Below are 14,559 nucleotides of genomic sequence, written 5' to 3' on the forward strand. Positions count from 1 at the left end.
AAAAATCAATAAAAATTTTTTTTTTAAATGAGTGTGTTCTGGAGAGATAAACCAGGATTCTAAACCCAGTTCTGCTCACTTTTTAGCTAGTTGACTTTGGACAAGTTACTTCTTGAATCACTGGGTCTTAGTTTTCTCACCTTTAAAAAGATAAAAGAGCCAGGACGGGTTTGGCTCAGTGGATAGAGCGTCGGCCTGAGGACTGAAGGGTCCCAGGTTCAATTCCGGTCAAAGGCATGTACTCTGGTTGCGGGCACATCCCCCGTGGAGGGTGTGCAGGAGGCAGCTGATCGATGTTTCTCTCTCATCGATGTTTCTGGCTCTCTATCCCTCTCTCTTCATCTCTGTGAAAAATCAATAAAATATATTTTAAAAAAATAAAAAGATAAAAGAAAACAATATAAATGTTCAATCATATGGGAACTCTGTAAACATAATCCTTTATTGTTGAAAGTATTACATATGTCCCCCTTTTCCCCCCATTGACCCCTTCTAGGCCCCCTCCTGTGACACACACACACACACACACACACACACACACCCTGCCCCAGGCCTTCACCACCTTATTGTCTGTGTCCATGGGTTATGCATATATGCTTACAAGATCTTTGGTTGAATACCTCCTACCCCCATCTTCCCTCTGAGATTCTGCACTCTATTACATACTTCCATATCTCTGGATTCACTCCTTTCATCAATTTATTTTGATACTAAGATTCCACATGTGAGTGAAATCATGTGATACTTGTCTTTCTCTGACTAACCTATTTCATTTATCATGATACTCTCCAGGTCCCTCCATGCTGTTTCAAAGGGTAAGAAGTTCTTTTTTACTGCTGTATAGTATCCTATGGTATAAATGTACCACAGCATTTTCTAAAATATATTTTTATTGATTTTTTACAGAGAGGAAGAGAGAGATAGAGAGTTAGAAACATTGATGAGAGAGAATCATCAATGAGCTGCCTCCTGCACACCCCCTAATGGGGATGTGCCCGCAACCAAGGTACATGCCCTTGATGGGAATCGAACCTGGGACCTTTCAGTCCACAGGCTGATGCTCTATTCATTGAGCCAAATCAGTTTTGGCTGTACAAGTCTGCATTCCCAACAGCAGTGTACTAGGGTTCCCTTTTCTCCACATCCTTACCAGCACTTACCTTTTTTTTTTTATTTGTTGATGGTATTCATTCTGAAAAGGTGTGAGGTGATAACTCGTTGTCATTTTAATTTGCATCTCTCTGATGATCAGTGACTTTTATTTTTATAAAGCTTTTATTTTTTATTTTATATATATATATATATATATATATATATATATATATATATATATAATTGATTTCAGAGAGGAAGGAAGAGGGAAAGAGAGATATAAGAGAGGAAAGAAAGATATGACTTTTATTTTTATTTTTATAAGGCTTTTATTATATATATATATATATATATATATATATATATATATATAATTGACTTCAGAGAGGAAGGGAGAAGGAAAGAGAGATATAGGAGAGGAAAGAGAGATATGAGAATCATTGATTGCCTGCCTCCTGCACACCCCCTATTGGGGATTGAGCCCACAACCCAGGCATGTGCTCTTGACCAGAATTGAACCCGAGACCCTTCAGTCTGTAGGCCAATACTCTAACCATTGAGCCAAACCAGCTAGGGCTGATCAGTGACTTTGAGCATTTTTTCATTCGTCTCTTGGCCATCTGTATGTCCACTTTTGAGAAGGATCTATTTGAGTCCTTTGCCCATTTTTTAATTGGATTGTTTGTCTTCCTTTTGTTAAGTTGTATGAGTTCCTTATATATTTTGGATATTAGCCCTTTATCAGATGTATCAGTACCAAATATATTCTCCCATACAGTGGGCTCCCTTTTCATTTTAAAAAATATATATTTTATTGATTTTCCACAGAGAGGAAGGAAGAGGGATAGAGAGCTAGAAACGTTTATGAGAGAGAAACATCGACCAGCTGCCTCCTGCACAGCCCCTACAGGGGATGTGCCCGCAACCAATGTACATGCCCTTGACCGGAATCGAACCTGGGACCTTTCAGTCCGCAGACCGACGCTCTATCCACTGAGCCAAACCAGTTTCGGCTCCCTTTTCATTTTGTTGACCGTTTATTTTGCTGTGCAGAAGCTTTTTATTTTGATGTAGTCCCATTTGTTTATTTTCCTTCTTTGTTTCCTTTGCCCTAGGAAATGCATCCATAAACATATTGCTATGAGGGATGTCTGAGATTTTGCTGCCTACGGTTTTTTCTAGGAATTTTATGGTTTCATGACTTAGTTTTAAGTCCTTTATCCATTTTGAGTTTATTTTTGTGTATGGTGTAAGTTGGTGGTCTAGTTTCATTTTTTGGCATGTATCTGTCCAATTTTCCCAGCACCATTTTTATTTTATTTTATTTATTTATTTTTATTTATTTATTTATTTATTTATTTATTTTTATATATTTTATTGATTTTTTTTGCCCCCCTCCCTCCCTCCCTCCCACACATCCCCTCCCTGCCCAGAGTTTTGTGTCCATTGGTTGTACTTATATGCATGTATAAAAGTCCTTCAGTTGATCTATTATCTCCCCCAGATCTTCCTCCCCTCCCCGCTGTAATTTGACAGTCTACTTGTTGATATACTGTCTCTATATCTATCTTTTGGTTCATCAGTTTATAATGCTCTTTATTATCCACAAATGAGTGAGGTCATGTGGTGTTTCTCTTTCATTGATTGGCTTATTTCACTCAGCATGATGTTCTCCAATTCCATCCAGGTTGCTGCAAATGATGAAAATTCCTTCTCTCTTATGGCAGCATAGTATTCCATTGTGTAGATGTACCATAGTTTTTGGATCCAATCATCTGCTGACGGGCACCTAGGCTGTTTCCAAATTCTGGCTATTGTAGATTGTGCTGCTATGAACATAGGGGTGCATATATCCTTTCTGATTGGTGTTTCTAGTTTCTTGGGATATATTCCTAGAAGTGGGATTACTGGGTCAAATGGGAGTTCCATTTTCAGTTTTTTGAGGAAACTCCACACTGTTCTCCACAGTGGTTGCACCAATCTGCATTCCCACCAGCAGCCAGCACCATTTTTTGATGAGACTGTCTTCACTCCATTGTATGCTCTTGCCTCCTTTGTCAAATATTAATGGAGAAAATCAAGCTTTCTGCACACCTTGGCAGGGCCAGGCCCCCACTCAAGGCTACAAAGTTTCAATTATAGGAGATATTTAAATCCCAGATACAAGGGCCTCCACTTGGGTCACCAGGGCCATGGCCAGCCTGCAAACCACCACAGGCTCCTTGCTCAGGCTGCCCCACACTCCAAGGGAACCCCCACCCTGATCCAGGACATCCTTCAGGGCAAACCAGCCAGCTTCCACCCATGCACCAAGCCTTTATTCTATCTAATAAAAGAGTAATATGCAAATTGACCATCACTCCAACACACAAGATGGCTTCCCCTATTTGGTCAAAGATCCTGTCCCCATGTGGACACAAGATGGCCATCACAAGATGGCCAGCAGTGGAGGGAAGTTGGGAAGGACCAGGTCTGCAAAGGAGGGCAGTTGTGGGTGATCATGCCAGCAGGGGAAGGCAGTTGGGAGGAACCAAGCCTGCAAGGGAGGGCAGTTGGGGGCAATCAAGCCTCCAGGGAAGGGTAGTTAGGGGCGACCAGGCTGGCAGAGGAGGGAAGTTGGGGGTGACCAGGCCTGCAGGGAAGGGCAGTAGCGGGGGACCCAGGCTGCATGGGAGAACAGTTGGCGGGGGGGGGGGGGCAGAGATGCAGGAAGGGCAGTTAGGGGTGACCAGGCCAACAGGGAAGGGCAGTTAGGAGCAAATAGGCTGGCAGGGGAGCAGTTAGGCATCAATCAGTCTGGCTGGGGAGTGGCTAAGGGTGATTAGGCTGGCAGGCAAAGTTTCAATTAAGATAAATAAATTCCAGATACCAGGGCCTCTGCTTGGATCGCTGTGGGGCATGGCAGGACTGCAAACCAGGCCACCCCACGCTCCAAGAAAATCCCCACCCTGATCCGGGACACCCTTCAGGAAAAACCAGCTGGCCCCCACCCGTGCACCAGGCCTCTATCCTAACTAATAAAAGAGTAATATGCAGATTTACCATCACTCCAACACACAATAGTTGCCCCCATGTGGTCAAAGATCCTGCCCCTATGTGGACACAAGATGCCACCACAAGATGACCAGCAGGGGAGGGCAGTTGGGAGACACCAGGCCTGCAAGGGAGGGCAGTTGGAGGTGATCAACCCTGTAGGGGAGGGCAGTTAGGGATGGCCAGGCCAGCAGAGGAGGGAAGTTGGGGGCAAACAGGCTGACAGGGGAGCAGTTATACATCAATCAGGCTGGCATGGGAGTGGTTAGGGGGCAATCAGCAAGGAGGTCAGGCGAGCAGTTGGGAGCCAGCAGTCCTGGATTGTGAGAGGGATGCCCGACTGCCTGTTTAAAAGAGGTAGTTTAACATCCCTCGAGGGGTCCCAGATTGGAGAGGGTGCAGGCTGGGCTGAGGGACACTCCACCCCGTGCACGAATTTCATGCACTGGGCCTCTAGTATTTCTATAATAGAAGGCTTAATAAGGAATGAAATGAGCGTGAAACAAGAGGGAAGAAAACACAGGCAGGCAAAGAGGGAATCTTCATCCTTATATTTAAAAAGAAAGATAAGTGAAATGTAGTGAAAAGGCACCTATCAGCAAGTGTGATTTCATAGTGTGATTCTGACTGTACTCCAGTCTTTAACATTCACTCTGTCCTGTCCAAACATCTCTCCCAAGTTTGGAGGCAACATACTCAATTTACTCCACAGAAAGTCAACAGGCTTTGTGAGACATATTCCCTAGGTTTTATATGAGTTCCAAGGTCTCTACAGGACTGTATGCTATGCCACTGTCCCTTGGGAAATCAACTTAGGTTAGTATTATTTCTTTGGGTCCCCCTTATACTTATTCCTTTTAATATATATTTTTATTGATTTCAGAAAGGAAGGGAAAGGGAGAGAGATATATAAACATCAGTGATGAGAATCATTGATCAGCTGCCTCGTGCACGCCCCACACTGGGGACCAAGCCCAGAACCCATGCATGTGCCCTTGACTGGAATCAAAACTGAGACCCTTCAGTCCACAGGCCAATGCTCTATCCACTGAACCAAACCAGCTAAGGCTATTTATTTTTTTTAATTAGAACTTTATTGATATATAATTCAAATATTATAATTCATATATTATACAATTTGTCCATTTAAAGAATACAATTCATTGGATTTTAGTATATGCACAGATATGTGCAACCATTACCACAATTTTTACATTTTTATCATTTTAAAAAGAAACCCTGTACCCTTTAGTTATCTTTCCCCATCTCCCCCACCCCCCTTTCCCTAGCCTATGCAAGCACTAGTCCAGTTTCTGTCTCCATAGATTCACATATTCTGGACATTTCATATAAATGGAATCTTATAATATGTGGTCTTTCGTGACTTTATTTTTCTTTTTTTTAATATATATATATATATATATATATATATATATATATATATATATATATATATATATATATTTTAGAGAGAGGAAAGGAGAGAAAGATAGTTAGAAACATCGATGAGTCAAAAACATTGATCAGCTGCCTCCCGCACACCCCCTACTGGGGATGTGCCTGAAACCAAGGTACATGCCTTTGAATGGAATCAAAACTGGGACCTTTCAGTCTATAGACTGACGCTCTATCCACTGAGCCAACCCGGTTTCGGCATTACTTTATTTTTCTATTTAGCATAATGTTTTCAAGGCCCATCCATATTGTATCATGTATCAGAACTTCATTCCATCTTACAGCTGAATAATATGCCATCGTATGGATATACCACAGTTTGTTTAACCATTCATCAGTTTATGTACCTTTTGGCTTTATGAATAATGCTGCTATAAACATTCATATCTATGAAGTTTTTTTATTTTTTTTTTAATTTTTTAAAAAATATATTTTTTATTGATTTTTTACAAAGAGGAAGAGAAAGGGATAGTGAGTTAGAAACATCAATGAGAGAGAATCATCAATCAGCTGCCTCTTGCACACCCCCTACTGGGGGTGTGTCTGCAACCAAGGTACATGCCCCTGACCGGAATCGAACCTGGGACCTTTCAGTCCGCAGACCAACGCTCTATCCATTGAGCCAAGCCAGTTTCGGCCATATGCATGAAGTTTTAATGTGAACATAGGTTTTCAGTTCTCTTGAATAGATAATGAAAAGTGGAATTTCCGGATCATATGGTAACTTCATGTTTAATTGTTTGAGTAATGTCAGACTGTCTTTGAAAGTAGCTGGGCTATTTTACTTTATAAATATATTTTTATTGATTTCAGAGAGGGAGAGAGATAGAAACATTAATGATGATGCTCGCCTCCTACTGGGGATGGAGCCTGCAACCCAGGCATGTGTTCTCAACCAAAATCAAACCAGGGACCCTTCACTCCACAGGCTGACACTCTACCCACAGAGCCAAACCAGCTAGGGCAGTAGCTGAACTATTTTATATTCCAGTCAACAGCATTCCAGTTTCTCCACATTCCTGCTAACACTTGTTATCTGATTAATCAAATTCCATTTATTTAGATCTTTTTGAATTTCTTTCAGCAATATTTTGTAGCTTTCAGAGTATAAGTTTTTTACTTATTTTGTTAAATTTATTCTTGAGTATTTTATTCTCTTTCATGTTGTTGTAAATGGGATTTTTCCTTAATTTAGCTTTTTAATTGTTCATTGCAAGTGTATAGAAACTCTGCTTGTTAGATTGGCTGCCTCCTGCACCTCCCCCTCTCCCCCCACTGGGGATCGAGCCCACAACTTAGGCCTGTGCCCTGACCCTAAACCAAAACCATGACCTCCTGTTTCCTAGGTGGATGCTCAACCACTGAGCAGCACCAGCCGGGCTGGATCCTGTTCTTCTGTTGCTTGGCTGACTCCTCTCACCTTGAACTCGATCAAAACTGCCTTGAGCCTTTCTGCTGGTGAACGCCGCGGAGTAAACATCGTTGAGATTTCCCCTGTTGTAGTCATCATGTCTAAGTTTGAGTCTCCCAAAGAGCAGGAGCAGCTGCGGAAGCTCTTTATCAGAGGTTTGAGCTTTGAAACAACCGATGAGAGTCTGAGGAGCCATTTTGAGCAATGGGGACGCCCACGGACTGTGTGGTGATGACAGATCCAAACACCAAGCGCTCCAGAGGCTTTGGGTTTGTCACCTATGCCACTGTGGAGGAGGTGGATGCACCATGAACGCAAGGCCACACAAGGTGGACGGGAGAGTTGTGGAACCAAAGAGGGCTGTCTCAAGAGAAGATTCTAAAGACCTGGTGCCCACCTAACTGAAAAAGATTTCTGTCGGTGGTATTAAAGAAGACACTGAAGACCATCACCTCAGAGATTATTTTGAACAGTATGGGAAAATAGAAGTGATTGAAGTCATGACTGACCGAGGCAGTGGCAAAAAGAGGGGCTTTGCTTTTGTAACCTTTGATGACCATGACTCTGTGGACAAGATTGTCATTCAGAAATACCGTGCTGTGAGTGGCCACTACTGTGAAATAAGGAAAGCCCTATATAAGCTAGTGATTCGTCCAGCAAAAGAGGTCGGAGTGGTTCTGGAAACTTCGGAGGTGGTGGTGGAGGTGGTTTTGGTGGAAATGACAACTTTGGTTGCAGAGGAAACTTCAGTGGTCGAGGTGGCTTTGGTGGCAGCCGTGGTGGCGGTGGATATGGTGGCAGTGGGGATGACTATAATGGATTTGGTAATGATGGAAGCAATTTTGGAGGTGGTGGAAGCTACAATGATTTTGGCAATTACAACAATCAATTTTCAAATTTTGGGCCTATGAAAGGAGGAAACTTTGGAGGCAGAAGCTCTGGCCCTTATGGTGGTGGAGGGCAATACTTTGCCAAACCATGAAACCAAGGTGGCTATGGGGGTTCCAGCAGCAGCAGTAGCTATGGCAGTGGCAGAAGGTTTTAATTATTGCCAGGAAACAAAGCTTAGCAGGGGAGGAGAGCCAGACAAGTGACAGGGAAGCTACAGGTTACAACAGATTTGTGAACTCAGCCAAGCACAGTGGTGGCAGGGCCTAGCTGCTACAAAGAAGACATGTGTTAGACAATACGCATGTGAATGGCCAAAAAAACCTTGAGGACTGTATTTGTGACTAATTGTATGACAGGTTATTTTAGTTTCTGTTCTGTGGAAAGTGTAAAGCATTCCAACCAAGGGTTTTAATGTAGATTTTTTTTTTTGCACCCATGCTGTTGATTGCTAAATGTAATAGTCTGATCATGATGCTGAATAAATGTATCTTTTAAAAAAAACTGCATTGATTTTCTCCCAATGGTGCTCTATTTCCTATCCTGGTTGGTGGCACAATCAGACATCCAGGCACCCAAAACAGAAACCAGGGAATTGTTCTAGTCTTCTTCCACTTCTTCCCCCTACATTTATTTGGTTATTATGTCCCCTTGATCCTACCTTCTAAATATTTGGATTTGGTTTCCTCTTCTCCATCCCTACAACCACTGTCTTAGTTCAGATCTTTCTCATCTTTCACCTGAAATTATTTTTTGTGTTATATCCTATCTCCTAGCTTATCTCCCCCAATCTTTCCTACACATGATTGCCAGGGTGACTGTGGTAAGCTGAATAATGCACCCCCAAAGATATCCCTGTTCTAATTCCTGGAGCCTGTGAATGTTACCTTAAATGGCAAAAAAGTAGGACTTTACAGTTGTGATTAAGTTAAATATTATAAGATGGGGAGATTATCAAGGTTGGCCTTAAATGTATGACAAGTATTTTTTATATTAATGTATAGGACTCTCTTTCACGGCCCGCATAGAAAGAGTTCCAATTCAGGGTTCAGTTTCTGGAGAAGGGCCGCACACAAATGAAAAGAGACTTGAAGAAATTCAATTTGGTTATATGGGGGGCCAGGCAGTAGTCCAACTCTAGTGGGAGAACTACTCCTTGCTCTAGCCCTGCCATCCCTTTTGGGGAAAACATCTTAGGCAACATAAACAGAAATTTACATGTAGCCCTTAGGCAGGAAATAACAGAAACTTTCACGGGACAAACAAGGTAGATTCTGCTTTAGCTAACAATGTCTCAACTAAAGGTTAGAGCAATTAAGGTTGTTGACCAGCCTTCCTGGCTTCCTGTCAACATCTCCTTTTTAGTGAAACTGATTTGGTTTCCAGCATTAATGTGTTTTTGTGTGTGTGTGTTTTTGTTTGTTTTTTTTAAAATATATTTTATTGATTTTGTACAGAAAGGAAGGGAGAGAGATAGAGAATTAGAAACATCGATGAGAGAGAGTCATCGATCAGCTGCCTCTTACACACCCCCAACTGGGGATATGCTCACAACCAAGGCACATGCCCTTGACCGGAATCGAACCCGGGACCCGTCAGTCCCCAAGCCGACGCTCTATCTATTGAGCCAAACCGGTTTTGGCCAGCATTAATGTTTTATTTTATTTATTAAATTGAATTATTTTTTTAAAAAATATATATTTTTATTGATTTTGGAGAGGAAGAGAGATAGAAACATCAATAATAAAAGAGAATCATTAATGGGCTGCGTCCTTCACACCCCACTCTGAGGATCAAGCCCACAACCCAGCATGTGCCCTGACCAGGAATCAAACCATGACCTCCTGGTTATTAGGTCCACACTCAATGACAAAGCTTTGCTTGCCGAGCTGAAATATTCTTTTAAAAAAATTAAAATATATATGTGTGTGTGTGTGTGTGTGTGTGTCTGTGTGTATTGATTTCAGAGAGGAAGGGAGAAGGAAAGAGAGATAGTAACAACAATGATGAGAGAGAATCATTGATTGGCTGCTTCCTGGATGCCACCTACAGGAGATCGAGCCAGCAATGGCAGGCAGTGCCTTGACCAGGAATCAAACTGTGACATCCTGGTTCATAGGTCAACACTCAACCATTGAGCCACAGTGGCTGGGGTCTTTTTTTTTTTTTTTTAAATCATCAGCTGAAGATATTTTTCCATTGATTTTTAGAGGAAGGGAGAGGGAGAGGGAGAGGGAAAGAGAGAGAGAGAGGGAGAGAGAGAGAGAGAGAGAGAGGGAGAGAGAGACAGAGAGAGAGATTGGTTGCCTTTGGCACATGCACCAACTGGGGCTAGGGCTCAAACCTACAAAGTGCCTGCCCTTGACTGGGAATTGAACCTACTACCCTTCAGTGTGAGGGCTGATGCTCTATCCATTGAGAACACTGGCTATAGCATGACAAGTGTTCTTATAAGAGAGGCAGAGGGAGCTGAGCCGGTGTAGCTGAGTGGTTGAGTGCTGCCCCATGAACAGGAAGGTCACCATTAGGTTCCCGTTCAGGTCACATGACAACATTACAGGCTCAATCCCCAGTGGGGGGCATGCAGGAGGCAGGTGATAAATGTTTCTCTCTCATTGAAGTTTTTGTATATCTTTAAAAATATATTTAAACAAAAAGAAGAGGCAGAGAGAGATTTGACACACAAAGAGGAAAAAAGGTCATGTGGACATGAAGGCCGAGATCACTGGAAGATCACTTCAGGAAGATCTTCTGGCAGCCACATGCCAGGGAATGCCAGAATCCCCTAGAACCGCAGTTGGCAAACTGTGGCTCATGAGTCACATGCGGCTCTTTGGCCCTTTGAGTGTGGCTCTTCACAAAATACCACGGCCTGGGCAAGTCTATTTTGAATAAGTGGCATTAGAAGAAGTTTAAGTTTAAAAAATTTGGTTCTCAAAAGAAATTTCAATCGTTGTACTGTTGATATTTGGCTCTGTTGACTAATGAGTTTGCCGACCACTGCCCTAGAAGCTTGAAGAAACAAGGAACAGTCTTCCTTAGAGCCTCCTGAGAGATTATGGCCCTGTCAACACCTAGATTTCAGCCCAGTGATATTGATTTCAGACTTCTGGTTTCCAGAACTATGAGAGAATACATTTCTGTTGTTTTAAGCCACTAAGTTTGTGGTAATTTTTTAAAGCACACACTTCTAAAATTATATATATATTTATTGATTTCAGAGAGGAAGAGAGAGGAGAGAGAGAGAAACATCAATGATGAAAAAGAATCATTGATCAGCTGCCTCCTGCATGACCTCACTGGGGATCGAGCCCACAACCCGGACGGACATGTGGCCTTGGCCAGAATCAAATCCAGGACCCTTTAGTCCGCAGGCTGACACTCTACTCACTGAGCTAAATGGGCTAGGACTGTGGTAATTTTTTACAGTAACCTTAGGGCACATGTGTCAAACACAAGGCCCGCGGGCCAAATCCGTCCCGCCAGGCCTTGCAATGTGGCCCGCACCGCACTGTCATCACTGCACTCCGCTGCGTTTCCATCACAATGACAGTTTATGACTGTTCAGTAAACCATTCGGCCCGCGATTTAGGCTGGATTTTAGATTTTGGCCCCTTCTCTGATTGAGTTCGACACCCCTACCTTAGGGCATGAATACAGTGATTTTCCTGAAGTTCAAACCTATCATACATGGGAAAATTGTAATCTCTTTATCTCTGTCTTTTAGTCTGTGTGTCTATCTGTATCTATATATCTATATCTATATCTATATCTATATCTATATCTATATCTATATCTATACACACACACACACACATATATATATACACACACATATATGAATCCAAATTCCCGCCCCCCCCCCACACACACCCATACAACCACAAATGTATATGTAAGTTATATAGTCAGGAAGAAAATATACCAAAATGTTAAGTTATTTCTACAAGGTGGGATTATGATGATTTTTTATACTTACGTGCATTTCAAGTTCTTTCCTCAATAAGTATATACTATTACTTTTATAACCAGAAAACTCAACATAAGTTATTTAAAAAAAAAAAAAAAAACCTTCACTGTCTCCCCATTCTCCCCAGATTAAAGTACAAACTTCTAAGCATGGCACAGGTCCTTGATTATTTGGCCCATACCTGACTATCTAATTTCCAATTACTTAGCCTTCCACTTCTCTTCAGCCATGACAAATTACCTAAAACCAGCCATTCTGCCTCTTAGTTAAGACCAAATTCAAAGGTTCTCTATCCTGATCCACTCAAGCACAACCAGGCTTCCTTTAATTTACCAGTTTACCTCTAATATTCTAATGTTATTTTATTTGCTGACAGTACTGAAATTAATTGTTTTTATTAACACTAGAGGCACGGTGCACGAAATTCATGCATGTGGGCGGGGGTGACCCTTAGCCTAGCCTGCACCCTCTCCAATCTGGGGCCCCTCCAGGGATGTTTGCTCATTTAGGCCCAATCCCAATAGGATAGGGCCTAAACAGGCAGTTGGACATTCCTCTCACAATTCAGGACTGCTGGCTCCCAAATGCTCGCCTGCCTGCCTTCCTGATTGCCTCTAACTGCTTCTGCCTGCCAGCCTGATCACCCCCTAACCACTCCCCTGCCAGCCTGATTAATGCCTAACTGCTCCCCTGCCAGCCTGTTTGCCCCTAACTGCCCTCCCCTGTAGGCCTGGTCCCCCCCAACTGCTCTCCCCTGCAGGTCTAGGTCCTCCCCAACTGCCCTTCCCTGCAGGCCCGGTCACCTCCAACTTCCCTCCTCTGCTGGCCTGGTCACCGCTAACTTCCCTCCCCTGCAGGCTTGATCACCCCCAACTGCCCTCCCTTGCAGGCCTGGTCTCTCCCTGGCTGGACATCTTGTGGTGGCCATCTTGTGCCCACATGGGGGCAGGATCTTTGACCACATGGGGGCAGCCATCTTGTGTGTTGGAGTGATGGTCAATTTGCATATTACTCTTTTATTAGATAGGATAGAGGCCTGGTGCACGGGTGGGGGCCAGGTGGTTTGACCAGGGTGGGGTTTCTCTTGGTGTGAGGCAGTCTGGGCAAGGAGCCTGTGGTGGTTTGCAGGCTGGCCACACCCCCTGGCAACCCAAGTGGAGACCCTGGTATCTGAGATTTATTTATTTTCTACTACAGGCCCGGTGCACAAAATTCATACACGGGGGGAAGGGGTGGTGGTCTCCCTCAGCCCAGCCTGCACCCTTTCCAATCTGGGATCCCTCTCACAATCCAGGACTGCTGGTTCCCAACTGCTCACCTGTCTGCCTTCCTGATTGCTCCTAACCACTCCCATGCCAGCCTGTTTGCCTCCTCTGCTGGCCTAGTCACCCCTAACTGCCCTCCCTTGCTGGCCATCTTGTGATGGCCATCTTGTGTCCACATGGGGGCAGGATCTTTGACCACATGGGGACAACCATCTTATGTGTTGGAGTGAAGGTCAATCTGCATATTACTCTATTATTATTTAGGAGAGAGGCCTGGTGCACAGGTGGGAGCCAGTTGGTTTGCCCTGAAGGGTGTCCCAGGTCAGGGTGGGGTTTCCCTTGGGGCGTGGGGTGGCCTGGGCAGGAGGCCTGTGGTAGTTTGCAGGCCGTCCACGCTCCCCAGCAACCCAAGTGGAGGCCCTAGTATCCTTCTACAATTGAAACTTTGTAGCCAGGACCAGAGCCAAGCCCCCTGCTTGCTTGTGTCTGCCACCATTTCTGTTTGGATTTGTTTATCATCTATAATTGAAACTTTGTAGCCTTGAATGGAGGCTTAGGCCTGCTAGGGCAGGCAGAAAGCTTGGCTTCTTTCATTGTCAGAGAAACCCAAGCCTTTCTCCTGCTCTCTGTCGCCACAGCCATCTTGGTTGGGGTTAATTTGAATACTCTGATTGGCTGGTGGATGTGGCTGGTGGGAGTAGCTGGTGGGTGTAGCTGAGTGATGCTTAATTTGCATATTACTCTTTTATTAGATAGGATTTCTCTGCTTATGTTGTGATTGCCTTGAGGAGATACATGAATGTACTATTGTATAATACCTTTAAAATAATTTTCCCCCACAACAGATACTGAAAACCATCATGTGATACTTAATATTAAAATGTCCTCATTCATCTTTCTATATTTATATAGAAAGATAGCTAAAGTATTTTTTAGTGAGATCATGACTCAGAAACATATATATAAAAATGTATAACATTTTTGTTTGACCAGGACAGTACAAACACAGAAAATAGAAATGCAAGAAAGTGGTGATAATTGTAACCATTGGAATGAGTAGAGAAAGAGACTTTTCTCTTTATACTGTTGAGTATTGTTTGACTTTTATTCCCACAAGCAGGGAAAAAAATGTCTTTTTTAGAAAAGATAGACATAAAATATCTTTTTTCATAATAGAGCTGCTAATCTTTTTAAAATATATTTTACTGATTTTTTTTTTTTTTTCAGAGCGGAAAGGAGAGGGATAAAGAGCTAGAAACATTGATGAGAGAGAAACATCGACCAGCTGCCTCCTGCACGCCCCCCCATCGGGGATGTGCCTGCAACCAATGTACATGCCCTTGACCGGAATCGAGCCTGGGACCTTCCAGTCTGCAGACCAACACTCTATCCACTGAGCCAAACCGGTCTCAGAGCTGCTAATTCTTAAAAAGTTTGGGAAAATT

The 14,559-nt window shown here is 43.2% G+C and overlaps 1 pseudogene; it reads left to right on the top strand.

Moving 5' to 3' along the window:
• Positions 1-7,018: 7,018 nt before the first annotated feature.
• Positions 7,019-8,233, top strand: LOC118704157 (annotated as a pseudogene).
• Positions 8,234-14,559: the final 6,326 nt, after the last annotated feature.

The sequence above is a fragment of the Pipistrellus kuhlii genome, unplaced genomic scaffold, assembly GCF_014108245.1.
Source record: "Pipistrellus kuhlii isolate mPipKuh1 unplaced genomic scaffold, mPipKuh1.p scaffold_m20_p_40, whole genome shotgun sequence".
Taxonomy (NCBI): Eukaryota; Metazoa; Chordata; class Mammalia; order Chiroptera; family Vespertilionidae; genus Pipistrellus; species Pipistrellus kuhlii.